Below are 25,482 nucleotides of genomic sequence, written 5' to 3' on the forward strand. Positions count from 1 at the left end.
TTTTTTTTCTATCGCGGAAAGGGCATGATGTTTGTCTTGGGATGAGAACAAACAATAGCTCCAGGGACACTCATTTAAAAACAGGGTGCTTCCAAATACTTAAATAATTTGAATATTATTTACATTATATTTAGTTCAAGAGACAAGAGATTCTTGACAGATTTTGTTAGTGATTTTTTTTTTTTTTGTAGTACACATGATAAGTCTCAGACTATTCATCTGGCACAAAAGTTTGATTCACAGGACCAAAATGGTCTGATCTTTGGCTCTGCAGTCCTCCCAGGTCTGTTTCATTAGGTTTCTTCTATGTGGAAGTGCAGGAACTATCTCTAGATGCAAGTTGACCTGTGCTGGGAGCCTTCACTGCTTACAAGGAAAAGGACTGGCCTACAAATTGAAATAGAACTATTTTTTTTATTATATATATAAGATGCATTAAAACGCCTTTTAGCAGTTGGACTGGTGCTGTTTCACACTTAAGAACTAATCACTTTATCAAGAATTTTTGAGTTCTTTTATTTGTCTTAAACTATTAACCAAAATCTGGAAGTCTGTAGTGCTGTTCAGGACAAGTTATAGTGTGTGTTTTGCATTCCAGTGTTGCTCTTCAGGACCTTGATTTTTAAAGTTTATTTGTGCGGTGGTGTTTTGGGAGTGTTCCTCCTGTGTTGTCCCCCAGCCCCACAGGTCCAACATGGTGATTTTAGCATTGAAATTGTGGCAGTGGGGTTTATTTGGAGTTCATCTAGATGAATAGCTTGTAGCAGATACAAGAAGTGTTAAAGGAAGCAAATGTTGAATACTTCTGTTATGGTATGGATCTTACACTAGTACTTCATAGAAGTAGTCTTGGATCCTTAAACGTGATGTTCATCATCCCAGTCTAGTTTTCTGTGCTTCTTTGACTATTGGCAGATTCTTTATTATAAAGATGGACTAGAAATTACTTTGAATATTTAATTATGCATTGCATCAAAAAAAGCACACCTCTGAACTGTATACTTCCCACTTTCACTGAGCAGCATCTGAATTTTTGGTGTAAATTATTTCCTTTCTATTTATGTTGTTAAGTCTACTTATACCCATGCATTTTTTCTTGTCTTGCTTTGTGATTCTTTGTATTAACAGTACTAATTTCTAATTCTCCACCTAATCTAATACTGTAGCAGCTTTTTTCAAGTAAAGATTGAGAATGAAGCACTAGTTTTATATGAAGATACCACAGTTCTGTGAGTGCTTACCATTGCTTCTTTTGAATCTTTTGAATTCTGATACTTTTAATTTTCAACAGCTATGTTCTTATATTGAACAGAGATCTTCCTTGAGTTCCACAGGGATGCTTGTAATCCTCTTGTTTGTACTAGGTCTGCTTAATTTAGAAGGCTGCTGACCATACTAATAATTCTGTCTTTACCTTTCAGTGCCACTTCTTCTGCATTTATTAATATTGATTTTTACCTACTGCTTTGTTACCTGTCCATCATGGTTGAACTTTTGGTTTTCTGTACTTGACTAACCTACATAACTGTTAACCTTTTTTACTTTCTTTTTCAGATCATTAGTGCCTTTAAATGTTGCTTGCTTTATGGATCCTTGAAGCATCCTGCTGATACCCTTTTGCTGTGTTGAAGTTTGACTGTGAATTCATAGTCCAAGCTTCCTGTTTCTTAGCTAGGGATAAACCAAAATATTTAAAGCAAAATATAACAGAAATCTGCAAGATATATCTGCAGTGCTGTAATCATCACTTTTAGTTAACTTTTAGCAACAATATTTTCTTGCCAGTAGTGTTCTAAATTTAACATCTCCAAATAAAATGTTTTAGCTGTATGATTGTCATAAAAGCATTTTGACACCATCTTCCACTAATTCTGGCAAAGCATTTTTTCCCTTTCACAGTCTTTCTAGCAAGCTTAATCCATTATGTGAAATTGGCCCATCATAAAAATCAATGGAATTGATATACTTTTACCTAATGTATTAAAGAGCTGGCTAATTGCTCTATTATTCACTTTTTGATCACTTAAATATGGTTTTGTGCTATGAAATATGAGGATTCTGAAGGGGCATTTACTTTTTGGCTGAATTAGAAGCTTGTGACTTTGAGCACTGCATAAATATCTTGTGCATGTACTGTTGTAGTAACTCCCGACTCATTGAGGCATTCTTACCATCAGGTTCACATAAAGGTCTGGTTATAATCCACTAAAGAGAATTACTTGAATTCTAAAGCCCTGGATTATGCAGGTTACTTGGTGGTTTGTAGTTTCTTGTAGGAAATGTGACTTTCTAAGAAACATAGAAACATTTAGATTGGAAAAGACTTTCGAAATCAGCAAGTCCAACTGTTAACCCAGGATTGCCCAGTCCATCACTAAACCATGCCTCTAAGCACTGCTTCTACCTGTTTTGTAAATACCTCCGAGGGGGGATGGGATTCAACCACCTCCCTGGGCAGCCTGTTCCAGTGCTTGATCACCCTTTCAGTGAAGACATTTTTCCTAATATCCATTATAAACCTCCCCTTTTGTTGTTTCAGGCTGTTTCCTCTTGTTCTGTTGCTTGTTATATGGGAGAAGAGACTAACACCCAGCTGCCTACAGCCTCCTTTCAGGTAGCTGTAGAGAGTCTTCCCTCCATGCTAAACAATGCCAGTTCCCTCAGCTGCTTCTCATAAGACTTGTTCTCTACACCCTTCACCAGCCTTGTTGCCCATCTCTGGACAAGCTCCAGCCCGTCTACATCCCGTTTGGAGTGAGGGCCCCAAACTGAACACAGTATTGTAGGTGCGACGTCCCCAGTGCTGAGTGCAGGGGGGCGATGACGGCCCTGGTCCTGCTGGCCACACAGTTTCAGATACAAGCCAGGGTGCTGTTGGCTGCCTTGGCCCCCTGGGCACACTGCTGGCCCATGTTCAGCCAGCCATCAGCCAGCACCCCCAGGTCCTTTCCCACCAGGCAGCTTTGCAGCCGCTCTTCCCCAGGCCTGTAGCGCTGCGTGGGGTGGTTGTGCCCCAGGTGCAGGACCCGGCACTTCTCCTGGTGGAACCTCATACAATTGGCCTTGGCCCATTAGTCCAGCCTGTCCAGATCCCTCTGCAGAACCTTCCTGCCCTCCAGCAGATCAACTCTCCTGCCCAGCTTGGCGTCATCTGCAGTTTACTGAGGTTTCACTCGATTCCCTCATCCAGATTGTCGCTGAAGGTATTAGTCAGGACTGGCCCCAGCACTGAGCCCTGGGGAACGCCACTGGTGGCCTGCTGCCAGCTGAATGTAGCTCCATTCACCACTGGTCTTTGGGCTTGGCTGTCCAGCCAGTTTTTAACCCAGTGTAGAGTACACCCATTCAAGGCATGAGCAGCCAGTTTCTCCAGGAGAGTGGTGTGGGAGGTGGTGTCAGAGGCTTTACTAATGTCCAGGTAGACAACATCCACAGCCTCTTCTTCATCTACAAGGCAGGTCACCTTGTCATAGAAGGAGATTGGATTTGGCAAGCAGGACCTGCCTTTCATAACCCCATGCTGGCTGGGCCTGATCCCCCGGCTGTCCTGCACGTACTGTGTGATGGTGCTCAGGATGATCATTTCCGTAACCTTCCCTGGCACTGAGGTCAGTCTGACAGGCCTGTAGTTCCCTGGATCCTCCTTCCTGCCTTTCTTGTGGATGGATGTCACATTGGCTGACCCCCAGTCTTCTGGGACCTCTCCAGTTTGCCAGAGCTGTTGATAAAGGATGTAGAGTGGCTTGGTGAGCTGCTCCACCAGCTCCCTCCGTACCCTCAGGTGGATCCCATCTGGCCCCATAGACTGGTGCATGTCTGAGTGGAGCAGCAGGTCACTGACCTTTTCCTCCTGGACTGTGGGGACTTCATTCTGCTCCTCATCCCTGTCTTCCAGCTCAGTGGGCTCAGTACCCTGAAGGTAACTGGTCTTACTATTAAAGACTGAGGCAAAGAAAGCTTTAAGTATCTCAGCCTTTTCCTCATCCAACATGTGGCAATGTTTCCCTCTGCATCTAAAGAGGATGAAGTTTATCCTTGGCTCTTTGATTCCTCGTGTCGTCGTTTGAAGGGCAAATGGAATTGAACAGTTAACATAAAGGTGTGTTTAACTGATAGCCTCCGTTGTCACTGAAAGCAGATGTGCTTGGAGACTTGGTCACTTAAGAGTAGGTACACTTGATAAGGTGGTCTCCCTAGATTGTCTCTTGATATCGCTTACTACCCTTGCTTCTGTGATTCAGGGATTTATTTTCAGTTATTAAAATAACCCACTGCTTTTTGTTTTTCTTCCCTTATCTTATTCTGCCTTTAAATGGTAGGTGTGGTATGGAACTTGATTGTTAAGTGGCTTCAGAACTTTTTTTTTTGCTGAGGTATTTGGTTTTGGTATTGGAGTGGCCACCTTTATTTTTCTGTGGAATTCAAAAGTTATCCTCAGCAGTCAGTGCTTTGTAATGGTGCCTTTTCACTGGAATCAGTGTTAAATGACCACTGCAGCTTTCATTGATAGTTTCAGCTTGTGTATTTTTCCTGTATTAACAGTTCTTTTCCAGCATTTAAGACTGATATACAGGTAGGGTTATTAAGCACTATTTGTGTTGTAGACTGCTATTCTGCATAATCTGATTGTACTTAAGACATTTGTGTGTGTTCTTCTGTGAGAAGTTACTCTAGTGAAGAACAGTATACAGCAGCAGCAGTTTGCTGCTGTGGAAGTTCAGACTGCGGGACAAGCTGATGTACAGCTGCTGTGAAATTCATTCCTAGTCAAGGAGGGAAGTGTTTTCATACTTTTTTTTTTTTTTTTTCCTCCTTGTGCCATGCTAGTATCAACTTTCAGAAACTTTACTCTCTTAGAAAACTTAGCCAAAAGATAAGCCAGTTCAGTGTTCTGCTGTCTGGCTGAAAGAGCATTAGCGTCCTTTGGAGGCAGGTGTGAACTACTCCTCTGTTCCATAACACTTGTCTTGCTTTTAAAAAAATTACAAGCTAGTGTAATACTGTAAATGTTTTGGAAAGCCTACTTTAGTTTCACTAGTGCTAATATTGGTTAAACTGTGCAAGTGGTAGAGTCTCTAGGAATTGTTTTTTGGTGGGATTTCTTACTGTAGATAAACTTTGCATTTTTTATACAAATACTATTTTGTACTGGGGTGCAGTACTATTTTCATGTTGAGTTCCAATATTTCTTCATGTTAAGAGAATTCCTGATGTGTAAGTGAAGTCATGTGACAAAATTTGTAATCCTAGTTATGTGGAACATTTGAATCGGGATGACATTCAACATCCAAGTTGCCTGTGAAAACTTGTTACAGCAAGTGAGAGGGTACGTAATTTTCTTTGACTTTTTTTTTTTACAGTGCATCAGAGTAGACTCCAGAGCTTCAGCTGGTGCTTTACATCAGCCACAAGAATTATGATAATATCACAGTTAAATATTAAATAAATAAATACAGAACATCAAGTAGTTCTACAGGAGACAAGGAATACTAGCTTTATTTTACGGTCACAACATGGTGAAGGTCAACAGAGCCTGAAGAACTTGAATCCAAATTTGTTGACTTTTCTGTAGCCGCAGGTCATCATTATCGTCTCTTTTCCCATGCCATTTAAGCCTGCGGTCTGTATGCTGGCAATGCTTTAGCGCCAATTGTGAATGATAACCAGAATTACACTGAAAATTAAGAGGGAAGTGATATTACTGGGAATTCTTCCAGGGAGAGGGAAACCAATGGTTTTTTTGGAGGTCTCTGTGAGGAACACACCAGGGGATGGGAATATTGGTGAAGGTCAATTGTCAGTGTGGAGAGAGATTTGGAAGTGCTCATTGCATATCTGATTGAAGAAGCTGACTGAAAAGCTAACTGAGAAATGGATCAAATGACCATGGACCTCTGTAAAGAGAGCGATCTCTAGTACTGGTCTTAATCAAATGTCTCCGCAACAGTGTTCTAAAATTACTTTAACTAAAGAGGCCAGGATGAGCAAGGACTAAGACCAAACATAAAGCTGTCTCTCACTCCAGCCAAAAGTGGATGACAAGCAGATGTGATTTCATGTGGTCAGTTCTTAACTTTGCTAGGTGATGCTTTTAAACCCCCCCTACCCCCCAAAAAACAAACAAACAACCACCACCCACCCACAAGTACAATAGACTTCTGAATCTTCAGATGGTCCAAGTGCAAGTTAGTGGTAGGTGAAAAAAAATAGGACTGGTCAGAGCTGTGCTTTCACTCTGTGATATTTATCAGTTTGATTACCATTATGAATAATTTAGCATTAAGAACAAGCTGGGCTCTTATGATCATCCTGTTCATGATGTTTCTGCATTAAATACATTGAAGAGAGAACATTCACTGATGGGGCATTTTTAAAGTATCTTTAAGGACTCATTTAAGTTAAAATTAAACTAATGGATTTATTTAATTTTCAGTTCATTGTGTACTCAGGGTAATTGGAATTGATATACTTTTCAAACACAGAAGCTGAATCCAAATTCTAGATGCAAAATTCAGCTTTGATTATTGTTTCCAGACAGTACTTCTGTAAGAAATTACTTCAATTTCTGATTGCAATGCTACTTTAAATGTCCAGTTTGTGAGTTAGTGACTGTAGTGAAGAGGGTAGGGATGCATTTCCACAGAAGGTGGTTTTTTTAAGTCCAGTTTGTGGTTTTAAACTGTCTATAGTATGTCAACAAAATTCATGTCTGCTCTCTTTATCTTTGAAAAAATGGTTGAAGACGACATACCAGAGCAGTCCTGTTCCAAAGAGATACTTGGAATAACAGGTATACTTCAAATAGCCAAAAGCACCCCACTCTTGCAGGCAGTGTGTGACTTTGTTCACCCCTTTTCCAATATACTCTTGCAATTTTTTCTTCAGGGGTGGCTGATCAGAAGTTTAAGAAATACAGATACTTAAACCAGTAGTAGTTTAATAAACCTTTTTTGTTTTCATTTTTCAAATTCTGGAGGTAGTGTGGACACGTACACATCGTACTATAAATATTAAGCTTCCTGAAATGCAGAAGTACGGCAGTTTAAATATGTTTATTTGAAATATATATTTCAAAACCCCGAAATTCACCCCTTAAGGCCCTCTGCCTGCAAAGAGAGATTACAAAATTGAAGTCCTTTTTCAGTCTGACGCTTCCAAATATTAGATTTTGTTGTTTATTTTCCTGAACTGAAAGTCTCAAACAGCATGAAAAATACAAAGTTGTTCAGTTCAGTAACTTTACAGAGTAGGAAAGCACAGTACCACCTTCAGGAGCCCTAATGCAGTTTACACATTAGACACTCTTTGTAACTTCTTGCATGCTTTGAAAGGCCTTTAGATTCATATCACGACTTATTCCTTGCTCCAGTGCTGTTAATGTATAAAAAGGGTTACAGATGGGATAGGAAAGTCCAGTAAGTTAAACTTGCATTTGCTTAAGACTTTGCTTTAAGTGTCTGGCCTCTTTAAAGAACAGACTGGTAATGTTTTGGAAATGTGGTCTAAGATAACTGTGGGAAAACAACTCCAAGCTGCTCAGTGGTCCCTTTTCTTCAACTTCTGCTGTGGTTTATTTGGGCACTGAAGTGGATAGGGAGAATAATGTGACAGGAAGGATGCACAGGAATTCTTTATTCTTTGTAAAAGCTCAAGTTCCCTGCTAAAGCAGAACAAAATAGGGCAGCTGCTGCTATGTTAGATGGCATAATCAAAAAAAATGGTTTGTTTTTTTTTTCAGTTCAGATTGGTTTTGATGTATGGCATCACAAGTTTTATGAACATTGGACTTAAATATTTTCAAAGTGTATAGATCAACACCATCCTTAAGGACTTTCAGCTGTGCAGAGTTCCAGAAGTAAATGGCTGATAATCTTGCCTTCAAAATAACTCCAGTGGGCTGAGAGCTTAAAAAGTATTGGTAGTGTACCTTTAGAAAAAAGTAGTGTTCATTATAGGTTTTATATGCTCTAAAATATGTATTTGATGTTCGATTGTGAATAGATTAATTGAATTGCTGGGAGCTGCATTGATATTTTATCAAGTCTAAAATAATTTGTATGTTTGTAGTTGAAATACTACTTTGTTGTACAGATTGTTAAAGAATGAGGAAACCTTTGGTACTGTGACTGTCCAGTAACACTAACAGACTCCTGCTGAAAATATTGAACAATCAATCAACTCTTGTAGAAGTGTAGTTGGAAGAACAACGCTGAAATGTAGTACAGCAGAATCAGAGTTACTCTGACAAAAGCATCTGAAAAAAAAAACAACTTATATATTCAGAAGGCTTTATGGTATAGTCATTAAAAGTCAAATACTTTTTTTTTTTTTGGTATTACAAATTCAAGTACTATTTCATGATATTATTCACATTATTCTGCTATGGTGTCATGTCATCAAATGAAAAAGGGTATTTAAAAATGAATAAGCTGAAGAGTCCAGTGAGTAACAGAACTGGTTAGAACATTTTAAAGCAACGTGCACCTTGTGTATGCATACCCAATGCAAAACTTTTTTCTCTATCAGAATAGGCTGTCAGGCTATATAATAACTAATTTTGCACTGCAGTTTTAAATCATAAAAACATATATCTTGAGTAGTTAATAATAAAAAATGTAAGTTAACCAATGCCCCAAAATTCCCAAGTAATCTTGTATATAGAATTTGTTAAATCTTTAAAAAAGAAACACTGTAAAACCCAGAAAACCAAACCCTCTGTTTCTGGAAGTTACGTATTTTCTTTCCTGCCTTCCTTCCTCTCTTCCTCATGTTTCTTTCTTTTAGTTCCTTTTAGATTTTGCAGAGTTGTCAAATCACATCTTTTATTTTGCCTTTCCATGTTCAGGAAAGCTAATCACTCTTCTGCAACCAGTTAATGCTTGAAATCTGCTGTGCGCGAGAAACCAATTGTCCTGATCTCAGCTGTGATCTGATTCACAGAAGTACAATAATATGTAATTTTCTTGCTCTGCATTATAGCAAAGCTTTTTTTATGGAGCTTTAGACTGTCATGAGTATTGCTTTTTTTCCTCAAAATTTTACTTTTCCAAACACACTAAGAACTTCCTAGAGCTGAAACAACGGTTTCTGTATATTTGAAAGACATCTAAGGACTCTTTTCAACCATGTTTTCCTCTATTGAAAACTTCATAAAACATTTTGGCTTCTGCCAGGAAAACAATGCCTTTAATTTTTTATAGCATACCTCATGTTATTTGCAGTAGAGTTGAATAGCACTGAGTTGTGGTTGCTAGTTTGCACTAATCCACTAGCTGCGATCACTAGCATTTTTGAACAAAGAATCCACAATGGGATGGTTTTTAAAATGAGCAGGCTTTCTTTATTGTCACTTCTATGCAGAAGAGCCCAGACTTAAATAGCATGCAAGTCAGGCACTGATTTTGAAATCAAATATTTGACCTTGGGATCCTCATAGCTAAAGTTTTCAACTCTGAGGCTGTAAAAATATGTGATACCAACTTTCTTATAATGAAACTATCTTTTGTTGTGGCGGCTAATGAAATTATGATTCACTGCCACTTCCGTCTGCAGAGATGAGTCTATTTTTATGGAGCAGAAACAAGAACAATTTATTGTTATTCTAAGGGACTGTGTTTGTTTATGTATCTGTCACTTGTAAAATGCTGGCTAATTGTTAGCTTAAAACAGTTTTTATCAATTACTGTTGTAGCTTAAGTTGTATCAGCTTAAGTTTGCCATAACGTGTGGTTTCTCCATGTTTTCCTTTGCTTTGAATATGTAATGAGTGGTTGGTTGCATCATTAATTCTTATACAGAAGGATGCGGTAATGATTCAAGAATGGCAGTGGAGAAATAGATCTGAAAGAAGTGAAAATAATAGAAATTGCTAGTAGTTTGTTTTTTTGGTTATCTAGTTTGACATGTCTTAGAGACCTGGTTGTCTGAAAGTGAAGCTCAACCTTTTTCAGCAAATCATCGCTTTTTTCATTTAACTCAAGTATTTCAGAATTAAAATAAAATTATCTCAAAGTCAGCTTACTGAGAATGTTCATTTTAGTGTACTGGTGCCTGGAGAGTATTCAGAAAAGGTGTGAGGTCTTGTATTTTCATTTGCATGCAAATTCTTGACATAATTTAGTTTAATTTAATAGAGATGTTTCAATATATTATGAATAACTTAATGAGTTCCTTTGTGTTTTAACAATGTATGAAACCATTACATAAAAGGTAAACTAGGATATGTCAGGAGAAAGAGACGAGACTTCTTTAAGAGAAAAGTGATGACTGGCATCTTTGAAATAAATTGAAATCTATTTATGGCCAGGCATATTGAAGAGGAAGTGAACACAGTGGCCCAAGTGACAAACACTGTTTAAATGTTTCCAAATCAGAGTCTTGCGGTTTGGAGGAAAGGGAATTAGTTTGGCTCTTTGGTGGCAGCTGGAACTGCTACTGCTTTGGCATCATGAAACTTGTCACGGGGTCGAGCCGACACTTTCAGACACAAGAAGGAGAAAGTTTAGCCAGTCTTATTATGCAAAAAGTTGTCGAAGAATTATCTTTCTTTTCCAAAAGGGCTTTGTTTCAGATGGAGAGGAAAAAAATGATAGTTATTTATAAAAGCTTGAATGCTTAAGGAGAAATATTACTGAAAAGCCTCTAAGCTTATGAAATCAACTGTATATAGATGGGAAATTTTAAGAGACTTCTATCTTAAAAATGTGTATATGTCTGAAAATCTTTGTATCTACTGTAAATGAAAGGTTATGGAAGAAAAGTGTTCTTTTTGAAGCTGAACAGAAAACAGTATAATAGTTATAAATAAACATTTTTTTTTACATGGTTCTTTCACGAGAAAGGAAAGTAGAGACAACTTTAATACACAAAAAGTTTGAAGGACATTTTGAAAAACTTGAAGGCACTTGCTTTGGCTGCATCTGTGTGGATCACATGTCCAGTCTTCAGGAGATGGGAGGGGTGTTTCCCTGGCCACAGCAGCACTGGCTGGGGTCCTGTTCTCCGCCTGCCGGTTGTCTGTTTTCTCATCATGTATCAAATACGGTAACATCATCCCCTGTGACAGTCCTTGTTGTAAAAGCTAATAGTGTTTTCAGGTGAATGCTTGCCCCAGCCAGGAAACAAAAATCCCTTTGGCAGGAGAGGAAATGTTGCCCTTTGAGACAGTTTGATCTCCTACTCTGTTCACATTTCAGCCCTCTGTTGCTCTTTCCCTATACAGACCACTCCCCCACCCCCTATTTGCAGACTGCTTTTAGTTATACTCTATGGGGAAAAGTCGCCAAAATATTAAATTGGCACAAATCGGGAGAAAATTGATGCTGAGGAAGAAGAAAGATAACTCAACAGTTGTCTGTTCTTTCCTAGCCTGCCAGCTCACCAGTGAGCCATGGTTTTGACTGACTGGATGGTATTCTGGAACCTTGGGACAAACCCTGGCATGTGATACCTCTTGCTGATTTGGCAATTAAGAGACATAGGCAAGCTAAAATAGTATCATGTGGGGAATGGATGTTTTGGGAGTGGAGGAATAAAGGAGAGCTTGTAAGGGGCAGCCAGCAGCAAGGTGCTGAGGTTATTGCTCTTCACTGAAATCTGTGGGAGATCAACCCACAAGTTCTGCTTTCCACAAGGCAGGATAACTTGTGTTAGCAATGGCTGTTTGCAGATAGACTGTGATTTATTTGTAAGCATCTGCGTTCCAACAGATATTTTTCAGTGTGCTGCACCTCCTACTGCAGTGGATCCTTTTAAACTGTAAGAAAGTAGCCAGCTGCTGCTACAGGGTAGGTTTTCTAGAAGAACATAGTGGTCAAAGTTAAACCGCTTGCTTGCAGTAATGAGTAGTTGGTCATATTTCTTTTCCCTGACACAAAGTTTCAACAGTTTGGTTGTGAACTCTCAGTCTGAATTCACTGAATGTGTGTGCGTTTTTTAAATTTTTGTTTCTTTAATGGGAATAGTTTGAAAGCTGCTTATAGAAGAGATAATTAGCTTATAAAGTGGCTATTTTGGAAGTATACCTTCTGAAAAAACAGAGGAGGAGAACAGACTTCAGACAAGATGAAAAGATTAATGTATTGTTTGTACATCTAAAGTATGTAAGCTGATGTAATTAGGGACAGTGATAACCTAGTTTGTTTACTCTCTGAATACCATGAGGAAAAGGAATGAAAGAAGCTCAATTCATTGTCTTTGTGCTAATATTTTCTACACAAAAATATTAAACTGGATACCTTACCACACTGGGAAAACTGAGGATTATTTCATAACAGTGACAGCAACTTGCACAGAAGAGTGGTATGAGAAAATTGATAAAGCAACTGTCTGCTCAGACTTTCTTCAAATGCAGTTGTTGGATATTTAGTTATGACCTAGTTTCTTTGGTGGATGTGTGTTCTAAGCTGTAATGTCACAGAAACTATTAGGAAGGATTTCTTAGACTATAAATCATATTCTCCCACCTTCCTGAAGGAATGCTACTAAATGATATGATTTTTAGGGACTTGATGTTACTAAGAAGTGAAATGTTATTGTAAGTGTGGACATATTTTTATTTAATTACCAGAATTAGCTGCTTTTTTCACATTTAATATGTAACATTATAACAACTTCCTTGGCATTAAAAAAAAAATAAATCTAAAGAATTGATTGCTTCAAGCCTTGAAATTAATAAATACTAAGAAAAAGCATAGGTTGTCTTAAGGTGTATTGTAACTATTTTTTCCATTTGATATTAATGGTATCTGATTCATGTGTTTATGTTGATCTGCCTAATGGGGATTACTCTCCCCCCCGGCCCCAGTTTAGCATATTAACAAAAAAATTGCAGATTACATGTAATATAATACATTCTGTTACACTCAAATTTTCCTTCATTCTGGTAATGTTCAGTGGTCACTGACATTCTTTTCACAGCATTATAAGTAAACCACTGGGTCACAATATTGAAATACTGTAATGTTGGCTCCTCACCTCGTAATTATTTTGATAAGTATGTAAGATGTAAATGGTCAAAAGCTACACCTCAGCTTGAAAAAAAAAAAAAGAAATCTCATAATGAGACATTGCTTTGTTGAAGGCTCTTTCAAAGGAAGTACATTGCCTCAAAGTGCAAATGTTTGAGACTGAGGAAAATTGGAACTGGGTGGCATAACTGATGTTACCAAGCATCTTTTTAAGGATTAGAAGTAGTTGAGGGTGGGTCAGAATTAGATGCTTTGATAGCATATGAACAGCTTTGAAATAAAAACTCTGGTACAGGATCCTGTTGATGAGAATAAAGCTGTGATCTCAACTTTCTCTGGACTGAGTAATGTGAAGGAAGCAGCGACATTCCCCTCGTCAGCTTTTTACTTTGCTGCAGCTACAAGCAGCATTGGAGAGTCAGTGCTTTGCCTAAAGGCGTGCGGTGGGGGCTCCAAGTTTAGGCAGACAGGAAACTGGGCAGCAAACACCTGTAGGAGAAGGGAACAGAGGAGCTGGCAAGAGATAATAAGGTAGGTGTCTTGTTCTAGAAGATAACAGTATTCAGATGGCTAAATAGTATCTTGCCATTTCTTTTTTCAAATAGCGACACGGTTGTGTAGCAAGCTAATTAGTAAAACCATTAGAAAATCCCTAACTGTTAAGAGAATGTAGGTGTAGTTTAGGGAGAATTTACCAGTTGGCAGGTGAAAGTTTTGACTAGTGTAGTTACCCTGTCTAGTAAGTTTTAGGTAGGAAAAAAAATCAATTGGACTTCCATCCTGCCCTTCTTGACTCTGACAAGAGTGAAGTTTACTCTTGATATAGGACTTAGTTTTCTTTTTGTGCTTGCTTGTGCTTTCTGGAAATGGAAACATAAAAATGGGGGGAAAATGCTTTAAATTCTAAATATTTTGATATAACTCAGGTAAAAGAGGGTAAGCTATGATTAGCAGAAGAGTATCAGTGGGAACTTGGCAAGAAATGGGAGGGGGTTTTATACCCCAGTAAAGTGTAAAGTAGACATACTGTCTGCTTTCGTTTACAGCATAGGGCACACTGTTACAGCCCTGGGGTATGTTGTATTAATTATTGAGGAGGTAGACAGGACAGTTGATATATTTGGATAATATGTGATGTCAGTTGAGAGAAAAATTACATGGCACTCCAAAGCAGACTGAGAAGATAGTTATATAAGAAGTTAAATTTACATGCTCTCTACAGACTTGTAGTTTTCTTTTATGTACATGTGCTGAAGATAGCACTGAGCTTTATGTCTTTTACAAACTTTTTTGTCATATTCATTTTGGATGAGTAAGCAGAATATTGTTGTTAGGATATGGAAGATCAGATTGAATTTTCCATTCTGTATTTAAAGGGCTTTTGCTGAAAAGACCATATATAAGTCATCATCTGTTTATTTAGAACTTAGTTTCTGGAAGTGTGGAATGCATTTTGGTGCAAATCTAAGAGTAATGTTGACAAGTTACTGGTTTGAGCATACCTGGTTTGTAGAACACTTCAGCTTGCAAAGCAAATAACTCTTCTCAGCATTTGCTATTCTTTTGAAGCTGATGAAGCACTTGAAACGCTACATATAAATTGGTTCTTATTAATTTTATATCAAAGTGATTTGAAGCTAAATGTACATCTATCATACCGTGAAAACCCAGCTTAGGTATTCTGACAAATGGATGGTCTTCTGTTCTGGTGGGAGCCTCTCAGGGAGGTAATCACAAGCCCCAAGTTTTCAGTTGCAGAGAAGGTCTTAGAAATGCTTTTACAGCTGGTACCCGTTCTCTGGTTTAGTTAGTAATGGTGAATTGGATTTTAGTTTTTCAAAAACATAGTACATTTCCCAGTATGCACAGAAAGTTAGTTGATACCTTTCACAGGAGCCAGCTTTAAGAAGTGGTTTGCTAAGGGTATGACTTCGTCAAACCGTTTTGCTGAAAGCTGAATGAGTTGGCAGGCTTTGTTTTGGCCTATCATGAGGTGTGCAAAAGCGTTCAGAGCTTCCTGCTTGCTTTTCTTAATGTCACGTTAAACATTTCAAGATAAGTGGTTTAAAAGAGTTATAGTACTTCCAAAAATTTTTCCCATCTGTATAAAGGAATAGTTCAGTGTTGATTGAACAAAAATAATATATTCATATTTCTATTGCTTCTTATTTAACTGTATTTTTAAAAGGTGCCTTCTTTCATTTTGGTGCTTGCAGAAGTATTCTATAGTGTAGTGTACCTGCTATCAAATAAAATGTTAAAATTTTATTCTTCTGTAAGTCATGGTTCAATCTGTATCCTGACCTTCCTTTCAACACTGGAAGTACCTAGCCTACTTGTTACACTATTTTGTCTTTATTAACTTTGTTTCTAGGGCCTGATTAGAAAGTTAAACATTCTGAATGTTTTTGTATTCCTGCCTAACTTTTGATGTAACCTAGGATGAGCTTCTAGATGGAAGATTCCCGTTTCATCCCTTTCTAGAATATTCAAACAAGAATTATTCCTCAACCGTCATCCAGCCAGGTGTTTTAGGGAAGCAAGTTTATATAACTGATGTATTTCCAGTTACTGAAAATGCTAAATGGCTGAATTTATATCTGAATAGCTGGTGGAGATTTCCAATAGTGAAAGTTTCTCAGGCCCTGAAGCTTTCTGCCAGGTGTCAGATTAATAATCCTTCTCTCATTATGTTATGATATAATTTAGTGTTCCTGGTCCAGCTGCTAAAGTAGCCTTTAAATTGACATGGAAAGCCGATACAGAATAACTGAAAACCAAACAATTAGAGAAAATAGAAGACATAATTGCCACATAACAGGTCTGTTGAGATTTAGTGTAACAACAATGGCAAGTCTCAAAATTGAAAAATTAGGTTGTTAACTTCGTGACTGTGCCAGTCTGCCACTGCTGCTGAAGTAAACAGTCTTTTCCTGGCCATACTTTCTCTTCCTTAGGCATGTATTGTGAAATAGATTGCAAAATTTTCTGGATTGCAGTACGTTTCTGTGCTAAATTAGTTCTAACCTGTACACAAACATGGTGATGTCAGGAAGGAGTGTAGGGATAGAAGCAAATGCTTAGGGACTAGGAGATGTTATTATGCACTCCTTGAGCAGCAGTGCTGATTTTCAGTATTCTTGATTTATATTTTTAACTTTATTTTAGGCATGATGTATATGTAAACTGCATACCAAGGTATCTTCTGAGTTTGTGCTTGTAAAAAGAATGGTACTGGAAACAGATGACTTACTCAGCAATTAGTAAACTATGTAAAACAAGGTATTTCTAGGAAGAAACCTTAAAGTTTGCAGCATGATTTGGGAAACTGTATGCTAAAATGCTGCATTGTCAAAGAATGCATTAAAACAGAAGTGCTTTTTTTAGAAAAGCTAATTCATTGGCTTATTGTCACAGCTTCCTCATCCTGGTGGTGACAGTGTTAATAGCTCTCAGTATTCTGTTTCAACTACCTGCTACTGATTTCACAGAAAGGGACAAGAAAAAAGTTAGGATCCGCATTACTAACTGAATCCATTGTTTTGGAAACTTGATAACGTAACGTTTCCTGTGTTCCTTGGTGGTAAACAAAACTTCCTGAAATAGGGACCATTATCTCACCTGCAGCCAGAAAATGTTTGGCTGCCTGTTTCTGCTCAGAAGAATGGAAGAAACTTTTTTTTGTTTAAAGTGATCTTCCTACTTTTGCAGATGAGAAATGATAGTCATTTGTCAGCTCAGCCAAATTTCAGATACTGTTGCAAGCTTTGCCTGGAGGCAGATGAAGATATCCGAAACTAGAATTTCTGTGGGAGAGTTAGTATTTGTGTATGAAGACATATGCTCAGTCAAGCAGCTTGTTGTTTTAGGGTACATATTCTCCTGTTGACACTGACAGACAGTCTTACTGAAATGCTTTATATCTGGCAGAAGGCAGCAAACCATTCCCTCTTCACTTCTATTTATTTCCCTCACCACAAAATTTCTGTTTTAAATAGAGTGTTAATATTTTCAAAGAACTGAGCCCTCAGGCCAAACTTTTTTTCCTAGACATGGTTCTACATATTACTTCTGTGTTCTAGGCTGAGGTTTTTCTAAAGGTTTACTTTTATGTGCTGTAAACTTAGTGTTCCCTGAGTTAAAAGTCGTCCTAATAAGCAGTGCATCATTTTGGACTTTGGAGTTATGATATGCTTGTTCACTTCTTAAACAGCTGTCTCTAATACTTCCATTACTTACTGGGAGACTAATGTTGTAATGTGTGATAATATAGGGCTTCATAAAAGCCTGTAGACAAGAATACAATTTCCACATTTTCCTCTTTGATTAACAAGTGCTAATTGCATCCTGCAAGAGAATACTTCCTATTTGATTTTTGACTTTTTTTTGGTTACATTTGGTTCCTAAGTTAGTATATAAACAGCCTTTTTTAGCTCTGTATACAGCGATACATTATTTGGTTTAGAGTAAGGACTCTAATATTTGTATTTCTTTCACAGTAAAGGTACAGAGCTGAATAGACAGTAGACTCTCTGTTTTGCCAGAATGCTGGAAGAAATGATTTCTTAGTGTCTAAACAGACATAATTAGATGTGTGGAGCAGTGGTTTTACTTTGGGGACTTCCTACCACTTAGCACTTTGTTTATTATATTCATGAGAAAATATCGTTGAGATGCTTTGTAAATATTGAGAAGCATTGTGTAAATTTGACATTTGCTTTTACAAATTTACCAGTTGACTTATTTCAAGTACTGCCTGTTCTGAATGGCAAGTCTTAGGATCTTGCTTAGATACCTCCCCCTCCCACTTTTCTCACTTTAAGTAATATGCTACAGTGCACACTATAATACTGTATATGTGTGTGATCTCCAAAAAAGCTAAGCCTTTGGTTAGAAGTAGAACAGTTCTGTAGTTCCCTTTCTCTGCATACAGGACAGAGTTGCTGTAATTTTATTATCCCACAGTTGCCTGTTTCCACTTGCAAACTGATTTCTTGGCCCATGGAAGGATGAGGCTGTGATCTTTTAAGCACCATTAAAGCAGCATGTATGAACGTTCCATAATTTTGCATCCCCCTGGTGTATCTGAGGTAATGGGAAATATTTGTGGTTATCTTGCTCTCTGTAGTTCCATTAAAAATTATCAGTGGAAATGGAGAAACTGGGTATGACGATAACTCAGTTTATCATAATTTTATATTTTATTATATATTTTATATTTATATTTAATTTATATTTACTCTATATTTTATATTTTATTATACTTATATTATCATTTTCTAAATTCTGTTCTCCTGCACTCTTTCCCTGTAAGCTTTCCTGCTGTTTGTTTTTTTTGCAGTATATCAGAAAGAGAGGTTATAGATTATTCAGTAGAGTATTATACCTGAGAATATAGCAGGCTGCTTTCCTGAAGCTCTCTGCTCACTGTCGAAGAAAGCATTGGTCATCATAGGGCATGCAAGTTTACCGAACATTTATGAAGGTAGCTGTGATTGATTTTAACGTAGTTATGTATTTAACTATTTTGTATTCATAATTAATTAGGATTTTTGTTTTCCTCAGCAGGTCTGGGAACTTTTTTTCTAATGAGTCAAGGGAGACTAGGAAAGCTTAAACAGAAGGCATCATCTTTCTCAGCTGAAGGGATCCTATGTTTGTTTGCCAATGTTAACGTCACGTATGCTTTTTCTAGCAAAGAACAGTACTCTGAAAATGGAAGTCAAGCCACATTCATAAGAACTAATTGAAGTAATCCACTTAGTGTACATACCCATGCACCTGTACACATGCACACATCTGTATAGGCAGCTGGGATTAATGCCAGTTGACATACTGGAGCAGGTTGATGATTCTGCCTAGTTGCTGCTGCTTGGTTTAAGGCTGTGGCTGTACTCACATTTTTTGAGGAAGATGGTTACTTGAGCTGTTACAGTAAGCGATAATTATCTGATGGCTCCTGAGTTTCATGTGACTTGTGGTGAAGAGTTGTCAGTGAGGTCCAAAGTATACACTCTGTATACAGGAAGCATTTTGTCTGTTATGTCAGGGGTGTGCGCCTACTGCTGGTCCTACCTGAGCTCTGTGAACCAGGGGAGAGAAGGCAAGACTGGAGTTGAAACTATTGCAAAATAGGAGATTTTGAGAGGGAAGTACAGCTCAGTCTTTTGAGTTTTCAGTTGCTGGTTACAATAGAAAAATTACTGAAAAGCTAAATTACCCACTCTTTATAAACAAACGAAACTTGTAGTGGACACTAAATCTTATTTTTTTTCACTTCTGGGTTCCTTCATAGTGAATGCTTTGTCAACTGAAGGAGCTGAGAGGTGTCTAATGCATTTTGCTCTGTGGCTCACATCCTCCATATGAATCCATGTTGGTTGCTTTGCATACTTGTGAAACAATGAGTGTACTGTTTCCTGGTGGCTGAAGAGAAGGTGCAGAGGGTGTCTGCCAGCTCACAACAGTCAACACACAACTCTTTGTTGATAGTCCCAGTGAAGGCAAGCATGCCTGGACCATTGATGCTCCATGCTTTTACTTAAGGCTGATATATGTTAATGCTATCAAAATAAATTGGTTGTGATGATTGCTTTACTAATGTTTTTGAATCACAATAGTTAAGAAAGACTTCTGTCATCTTTACAGACCTGTAATGCTGCTCCTGATTTACAAATAATTTGGTTTTTGTCTTTCCGGAGAGCAGTGTGAGGTTATGAAAGACAGCTTTTTTTCCCCCAAGTAATTCCGCATAGGTACTGTTTGAATTATGACAAAGATATTTCTTATAGTCCAAGGAGACTTAATAATGATGCTGAATATGATAGTAGATGTTTTACTGTTGAGAGCAGTAGATTGTCTTGTATTTTTTTTTCTTCTGCTTTCCAGCAGTGTAATACTCTCAAGCAAAGTGAAAATGGGCTTTGCTGGATTCTTGATTTGGGGGCGTGTGTGTGTGCATTTTGCAGGTGACTTCTAAAATTAATATTTCCTTAAAAAAATCCCTGTGGGTTCAATCACTCTTGGTCTCTTTCATACACTGCTAGTGTTGGCTTGTGTTGCTTTGAGTCAGTGTCCTCAGAAGGCAGGAGGCCTGTGAGAGGAAGGCGATGCTGTGTTGTTTGCATGGCCGTACTTGCCAGAATCATGGCTTCGTTGGTGAACCTACAAGAAAAGTAAGGTCATACACTTTAGATGTCAGCTTGATCGAAATAACTGTTACCTTGACAATTTTTTATAAGTTTTGGGGAGATAGTATGGTAGCTGTGTGTACTTTACACCTGTTCAGCACATACCTGTGTTTATGGTTTGCTGATTGTATTATAAATTACACCTATGGATCTTACTTTTTTTCTGACAAATTGCATGCAGGAAAAAAATCTTTGGATTGTCTCCATTAGGAAAGATTTATTTAAATTATTATTTTCTTTGCTGTCTTTCTGTATAAGATAAAGCCATGGAGACTTAAGGAATAAAACCGTGGTTGTGTTGTTGTATGCTCTGGGGTTTTTTATGTATTGTTGGTCACTTCAAGACCAACAGGTAGAAGATGTGGTTTTCTTAGTGTTATAAATCTGTTTTCTCTGGAGTTTCATGGCAGGCTAATAATGTTGTCTCCTTTTCATGCTTTCCTATTCACTCCCCTACACTCATGTTTCTGGTCATGTGCAGGGTCATACCACTGGACTGAGCTGGTAGAAAAACAAGCTGATGAAATGGAGTTGGCTACATACCTTATGGCAACTGTATGATTTTGTGTGGGGTGGGTGGTATGTCACCGAATAAAGAGAAATTGACTGTACAGACTGGGAAGGTAATGCATGACTGAAAAATCATAGTTAATCCAATATTATATTTGGGAAGAGGTGAAAGTGGTAAGTGGAATGGAGTGACAATCGGAAATAGGTATTTTATTGTGCATAGATAACTCTGCATGATCGTTGCTGTTACTAACATTAAATGTGTTAGAAGGAAGTTCTCTGAATAATGTGAGTGCAAATATTCAGACTGTTCAGCATAGACACTTAATATGAGACAATTATATTTGTACTCAATGTTGTGACTTTGAATCTGGTCAGGATATCAGAGTGGCTAGCTAAAATTTGCTTTGGTTTAAATAAAAACCTCAAGAGTATTCAATTCCCCTTAAAGTTGAGTTTTCAAAAAAATCCCTTTCATTGTTTTATGTGTCACTTAAAAAAGCTGAGGCACCTACTGGTGCTTGTGATGACAGAATGGTGGTAATGGGGTATAAAACAGGACAGTAAAAATTATTGGCAAGGGAGATCTCTACCTAGAATATCTTCATCTAACCTTCATCCTGTGAAATACTTGGGAGTTGATATAAGAACTTATTAACAGAAGCTGCTTGGATTCCAAATTCCAAAATCCCAGCTCCAATAATTTCTTTTGAAGTCTGTGGGCTATTTTGTATGCACAGTTTAAAAGCAGTAGTAGTCTTCAGTTTAGACTGCATAGCAGTGTAACTCTGTATGGAGCATTGAAAGCTAATGGCTACTGGTAACCTTAATCTACGTACTCATAAGTGCTATTGCAGCAGATGCTTTCTTGTTTTTGTTCACCTACATATCCTGTTGTTGGTGTCCTTGTCTCCAAACCCACTTGCCTGCCCACATCAGGTTGGGTGTGTGTTGGTTATTAGTTTTTTCTGGGTTACTTTGGATTTACATGAAGAAAATGAAAGGGCACACTGCATCTTCTTTACCTTGGTTTCTTTTGCCTGTTTCTAGCTAAAATGGCTTTTGTTTTGAGTCAGAACCATGAGAAAATCACCAGTGAGTTCTGCATATATACTGTGCCTTGATTTTTGTTCTTGACAGGATATAATGGAAAATCCAGTTAGAGTAGAATACTGGAGAGATGTAGTTACAGGTAAGATAGTCCTCTCTGAACATGCTGTTTAGGGAAGCAAATTTGAAAGCCTGTGAAGATCAGAAATGCATTATCAAGCCAGTCTAACATCCTCTAAAACAGGAAGTTTATGGACTGGGGAAAGCCACATGTGATACTCTTACAGACCAAGCAAAGGAAACATGGCCTAGATTAAAAAAAAAAAAAAAAAAAAAGAGGCTGTTTTAGCATGCATGTAAAATCATCAGGTTAACAGTAGCCAGAGTTTTGTTTTTCAGTAGTTCACTTTCAGCAAGGGGAAAGCTTATTGTATGGGATTTTGTGTAGTTGTTTCAGACTGTTGTTCCTGATCATGAATTGGGCAATGGAATAGCATATGATTGTGAGACCTGAAGACAAGATATGTTTGGGAATAAATGCAGATACACGAAGCAGGGCTGGCAATTCACTGAATCACAGAATGGTCAGAGTTGGAAGGGGCCTCTGGAAATCATTTAGCAGAGTCCAACCCCCTGCTAAAGCAGGTTCTCCTAGAGTAAGTAATTCAGAAGAATCTCAAATGTTGGGAAAATGGCCTGAAAGAATAGGATGCATTTTAGAAGAATAAGTGAAATGGTTTATATGTGGGTCAAAATAGCACAAAAATAAAAGGTGAACAACTGTTTAAGTTGTTCCTGCCACCCCGTTCCCCACCCTGACCACAAGCCATGAGTTACAAAATGAGAGTTAACAAAGTGGCGTTCCTTAGAAAGAACAGGTGTGTTATGTATTGGCATGAATAAATGGTGGTATAATCTAGAGAACATGTGGAGTTGAACCTTGCTCTGTTCTGTATTGTAGGGTTAAAGTACTGTATCAGTTTTTGTTATTGTACTTCAATAAAGATGTAGGCACAGTTAATTTGCCTCAGGAGGGTGATGGTAATGACTGGTGATTTAGGAAAGATGGTATGTGCAGAAAGAATGACCGAATTGACATTTTTGTAACCCAAAGAAAAATCAAGGGAAATTACATGCTTTTAAGTGTGTAGAAGTTCACTATGAAGAAGCAAACATCTGCCCTTGGTAGATGTGCTTTGCTTACTAATGGCAACGTGGACCATTCTCTGTGTGTCCTGCTTTTATTGTTCGCTTTTTGTTTGTGGGTTTTATAGGAGCTATTTCTGTCCAGTGTCTGGAGCACATTGAACAAAGAGCCTGTTGTCTTAGGATCCTTTGAAGAAATACTTAAATTAGCAAAATCACTAGAATATGGATCTTCATCGAACTGGACAGATGTATAGATAGATACTTCAGTTACAACTCTTGAGCAAGTAGAATAAAACTTAATCCCAGATTTGGCAGCTGCTTAGCCAGTAATGGACTAGTTTCCCCATCTGTAAAAATGGATTGTGTTCTCCATCTCTGTAAGGCACTTGAGTTTTATTGAAGAAAAGTGATATAAAAAAAAGTTAATTTAACATAAGCATCGTTGATTTTTTTTTTCTGTATCGTATGTGACAGTACAATGTGTAGAGCCTTGTCAGATATGTCACAGAAGTCTGTGTGTTTCACTTTCTTGAAGCCTGTGACTAATTTGCTTTGATAAAGGTGGTTGGATCTCTTCAGAATTGTCATGATCTCTTAATATTTAACACGTTCAGAAAGGTAACAATCATGTGATTTTATGTCAGATGTCCTGCTGGGTGTGGCTTGGATCATCCTGTGAACCCGTATTTTTCTGGCCCTTTGGAACTTCCTTATTTTTTTCAGATTTGATAAAAATTGATGTTATTTCTGGGAGATTCTTAGCCACTCTTTTAAAATTCAGACTGTAAGCCACTTCTGTGGATATAAAACTGCTTACTATTCCTATTCTATCAGTATGTTTTATCAGTATTTTGGTAATCTATCCTCAAATGGAGAACAAAATTAGGACTTGAGACATTTTCCCTTTCTACTTTGATATCCAAAAAAAAGGGAAACTGCCAAGTATTATACTTGCTGCGCCTGCCTCGGTACTGGGGGTCATAATTTGTTTCAGAATAAGCAGTTGACAAACATGTTTTCAATCACTGCCAGTCTTAGCTTTCCTTGCCATGTATTTCCTCCATACTGTCATGTTATCATAGTGTCAGCATCTTAATTTTTTTTCCTCCCTAGTACATAATTCTTCATCTGGACAGGCAATGCATAAAGCCAACAGTTTAAACAGAACAGTAAACTTAAATAACTTAGTAGGCTCATATACAATATGGCAAATACAACACACAAGGTCATGATGTATGGCAAATATTCCTTAAGTGTAGGCAGGTTACAAGCATTTAACATTGAAAAAAAATCTGCTTTCTTATTTGTTAAGATATTTTGTTTACTTTTCAGCTGCTTAGAATTTCCTTCAGATAGTGCTGTATCAACTGGGTAAAGGAAAAGATTTGTGAGTTCATTCAATATTGCTAAAATTTTAACAAAGCCTTGGAAAGGCTCAGCCATCATTTTTCAGGTGTCACTTTTAGAAGTGAAAAAACATTGCTTCTTAAGCATCAGGTCAGTGTTAGATTAGTAACACCTGTTTTTTTTTTACAAAAGCTGTCGTTATAAATGCTAATGTTTAACTTGTGGGCGAGAGGTGAAAGAATGTGAAAAACCCTTACATCTATAAACTAGAATATGTATGGAAAAATTTAGTCCAAAAGAATGATCATCTGGGGAGCTGCTCATGTGAATGTGTGCTGTTGAGGAGGCTGTTTTCTAGCCTTATCAAGAACAATTCATAGTTTGTTGTGCTAAGTGTTTATGATTGGATAGAGGGCGACATATATAGAACTCAAAAATAGAGAACTGCTTATTTGGGAGGACAGGCAGTCCTCCCACTTAAATCATATCATCTGAAAGGCTAAAAAATTTTGATGACTTGTTCCACCTCTCCACTCTACCCTGCATATGTTGTTTTCCTCACAGGCTCAGTTCACTGCCTCTTTTTAGAAGCAGTCTTTTGGCTCCTTCTCCCTTGCACAGGATTTTGGATTTTGAAGTCTTAAATGCTGGGAAACTTTCCTTCCCTTCCCCTTCCACCTCAAGCTATGCCAGAATTGAATCTGGAGTTATCTGAATTTCTGTTTTTCTTCTAGGACAGCCTTAAAACCTTGTGGATGGAAGAACTCTTCTGCTTCTACATTCATGTCAGAATGACCTAGGCGAGTCTGTTGCTCTATGGTCCCTACCCACAGGTGCCCTACAGCAATGTATTGGGATTTTGCCACCAGTGTTAGCGGACCATCCAGATGGCTGTGAACCTGCAGAGGAGGTTAGTACAAAATTTGATCTAGGAATTTTTGATGCTTTGGTCAGGTCTGTCTGCTTTGGATGTATCTTAGAGCAAAGGGAGACTGCATGTATGCTACTACTCTGTCGTTGCATTGTATAGGGTTTGCATAGCACAGTTTTGGTATGGGGGGAGATGCAGGGGTGGCTTCTGTGGGAAGCTGCTAGAGGCTTTGCTGATGTCTGATAGAGGCAATGCCAGCCGGCTCCAAGACCAGACCCACTGCTAGCCAAGGCTGAGCCCATCAGCAATGGTGGTAGCACCTCTGCGATAATGTATTTAAGAAGAGGGGAAAAAATCCTGCAGCTGAAGAGATGCTTGAGAATGAAAGAAACAACTC

At 38.0% G+C, this 25,482-nt stretch overlaps 1 protein-coding gene across 2 annotated transcripts in view; it reads left to right on the forward strand.

The window, feature by feature from the left end:
* GALNT1 (polypeptide N-acetylgalactosaminyltransferase 1) overlaps positions 1-25,482 on the forward strand; it is a 92,730-nt gene that overhangs the window by 1,953 nt on the left and 65,295 nt on the right. The window contains exon 2 of one of the 2 annotated variants that reach the window (XM_080380007.1): positions 24,954-25,124. The gene's annotated coding sequence lies outside the window, so the exon portion shown is untranslated. Of the gene's footprint in view, positions 1-24,948; positions 25,125-25,482 lie in introns of both variants that reach the window. The other variant, XM_080380006.1, reaches the window with a different exon arrangement.

The sequence above is a fragment of the Falco punctatus genome (genome assembly GCF_963210335.1).
Source record: "Falco punctatus genome assembly, chromosome: 3".
Lineage (NCBI taxonomy): Eukaryota > Metazoa > Chordata > Aves > Falconiformes > Falconidae > Falco > Falco punctatus.